This window comes from Sardina pilchardus, chromosome 20 (genome assembly GCF_963854185.1).
Source record: "Sardina pilchardus chromosome 20, fSarPil1.1, whole genome shotgun sequence".
In the NCBI taxonomy this organism is placed as follows: Eukaryota; Metazoa; Chordata; class Actinopteri; order Clupeiformes; family Clupeidae; genus Sardina; species Sardina pilchardus.
Genome location: NC_085013.1, coordinates 13,221,368 through 13,224,010, shown reverse-complemented (window position 1 = coordinate 13,224,010; position 2,643 = coordinate 13,221,368).

Genomic DNA, 2,643 nt, shown 5'->3' with positions numbered 1-2,643 from the left:
CATAGATTTTTCTCCCCTCAAAGGATTAGACTGAGCAAAGAGTGACGTGACTACAGGAATACCCATCCTTTCATATGAGGGCATCTAGAGGTAAGAGGTTGGTCCGTGAACCACTATACTTGTTTATCATTGCCTGCTGCATGTGGGATGATGGATGTTTTTGAAATGTTAATGAAAATAAACATAAATTGTTATTTCTCTGTGTCCAAGTACACACACTAGCTTTGTGTGGAGTGAGAAAGCTGAGGCAAAGAGTTACTGCTTTTAAGGCTGAATTCTACAGGTGTACTTGGTCTAGCTCTGGAAGGTTCTTTACTCTAACTTTTCCATTGTTTTCCATGTTATTTGGTATACTCAGGTTATAGTCAGGTAATGACATAAATAAATCATGCTCGCTAGGGCACTACCTCTTTGTGCTTACTTAGATATTGTGTGCTGTGTTTCGCTAGGATCTGAACCTGTAAACAGTCTGTTTCGCCCAATACTATAACCCCTAATTATAAAGTCACTTTGAAGACGAACAAAAGAAATAACCTGCAGTTCTTTCCCACACGTTCTCGCAGTCCATTTTTTATTTTCCTTGTGAAGGAAACAGGCTGGATAAATCAGCGTTAGCTCTTGGCTAAAGAGAGACCTTGCCCTTAGCTAGATTTGGCGCAGAGATGAAGGGTGCATTGGGAAACAGAGCAATGGAGATAATGAATGTATTGTAATGAGGAGAAAATAGATTAATGGAATAAAGCAACATGGGGAGATAATCTTTCAGAACTTCTGATGCAGAGCTCTGGGTGATGATGGTGTACCTTAAAATATGGAACCTATTTTTAACTGCTCCAAGGTTGGCGAGGAAGAATCATTTGGCTGTGAAACACATAGCTGCAGATACAGAGAAGAAGGTTGTGAAGGTTGTTATTACTGTAATTGCTAAATATGTATGAGCTGTCACCAATGGTATTCAACTGAACACATATATTAGGTTGTAGGTGTGCATACTCTAGCAGTACACTAAGAATTCTAGAGAGGGCACAGCATGGCAAACAGTTTTGGTGCAAAAAGCACAATTATTTAAAATTATATCATATTATATTATACTATTACTTTGAATACTTTAAACTTCATAATATATCATATCTGTTTACATATGAGTTGACCAGATTTATCTTCATTGTGCAAACTGCCAAATTGCCTGTTTAAACAGTCATAATGTTAAGTCAACATGGACTTGCAAATGGGATTGTCACCCTCTGTGTACAAAACTAAAACAAGAAACTATTCCTCTGATACCTACCAACTTGACTCAGGCAATGTTGTGATATTCAGTGGATTTATATTATCACATATGATACAGTATGATACAGTATGATGCTGTATACCTACATGCATACCAGTGCTTTTGAAACACATCCCATTAACACTCGGATGTGTATCAGTCCACACCACAGACAGGACCATGGACAGCTCACAGTCCAATGGAGGCTGGCTCTGAGCTATTGACTGTCCTCGCCGTGGATTCTTTATCAGTGCTAGTTACTAAATAAACATGACATTTGGTGCAGGGTCTTGATGAGCTTGGTCACCTTTTTTCACAAATGCAATCCAGTCTTGGAATAAGCCTGTGCGTATGGTGCCCTGATATAGCTGTGCTAGTTTCTAAAAAAAAAGAAACAAAACTTCAAAAACAGTCTATGCACACAACCATACGATACAGTATACATATTTGACCTGTTAGTGAAGCTTGTTTACAGTGGTAATATCCCTTGTTATCCTGGAAAGCAGAGCAGAAACTGTGTAGTGTGCTGAATCTATAAATGTTCTTGTAATTAAGTACCTCACTAATTCGTGCTGTCCTGCCATCGAAATGAGCCTTTGTCCCATTTAGCAATTTCCAGGCCTGTTTTGACAGCTACTTCACAGACCAGACGGAAAAAAAGGTTTGTAAATGGAATGACATCAAAGAGAGGCAGCAGTCTCTGTTGGTTTGCAGCCAAGACACACAAGAGCATGGGGATGAGCAGGAAGAACAGCCCAATAGAACAGAGCAGTCCCCCTCTCATAAGCCAGAGTCTCCCCACAGACCAGTCTACCTATACCAGGATCTCAAAGTGAAAATGTAGGTCTGTGTTCCTCAACATTTGGATCCTGGAATTAGGTCAGCCAGAACCATAACATTCTTACATTCTGTGAAACGGTGGAATGTATTGACGGATCTTGTGTACATATGGCATATACACAGGACTGGAACAGACTTAGAGAAATAGTGCTCAGAGATCTACACAGACAGAATCAGCACTGGTCCATTTGATTCTTACGGGGGCATAATTGCTTCTTCAAATTCATAAACTGAGCACATTGCACGAAAACCCTGAAAACATTCTTTCTTTTTTCTCCCAGTGAGCACGTTAGCGCTACAAAGTGATCTTAGGCTATGTTCCATATCCAGGTGAAACAATACAACACGGGCTCCTGGGCATGTGTGAGTTCCAACAGCTGTGGAACTTCAAACAACATTGTTTACTTGGTTCACTGCCTAATCCAATATATTCAAAAAATATGGAGTTAAGCTGTTTTATTTTTTTATATTTATTTTCTCTCCCCCAAACAGGATTATTCCAGTCTGTTACAAATCTTGAGGGGCTTCTGCAG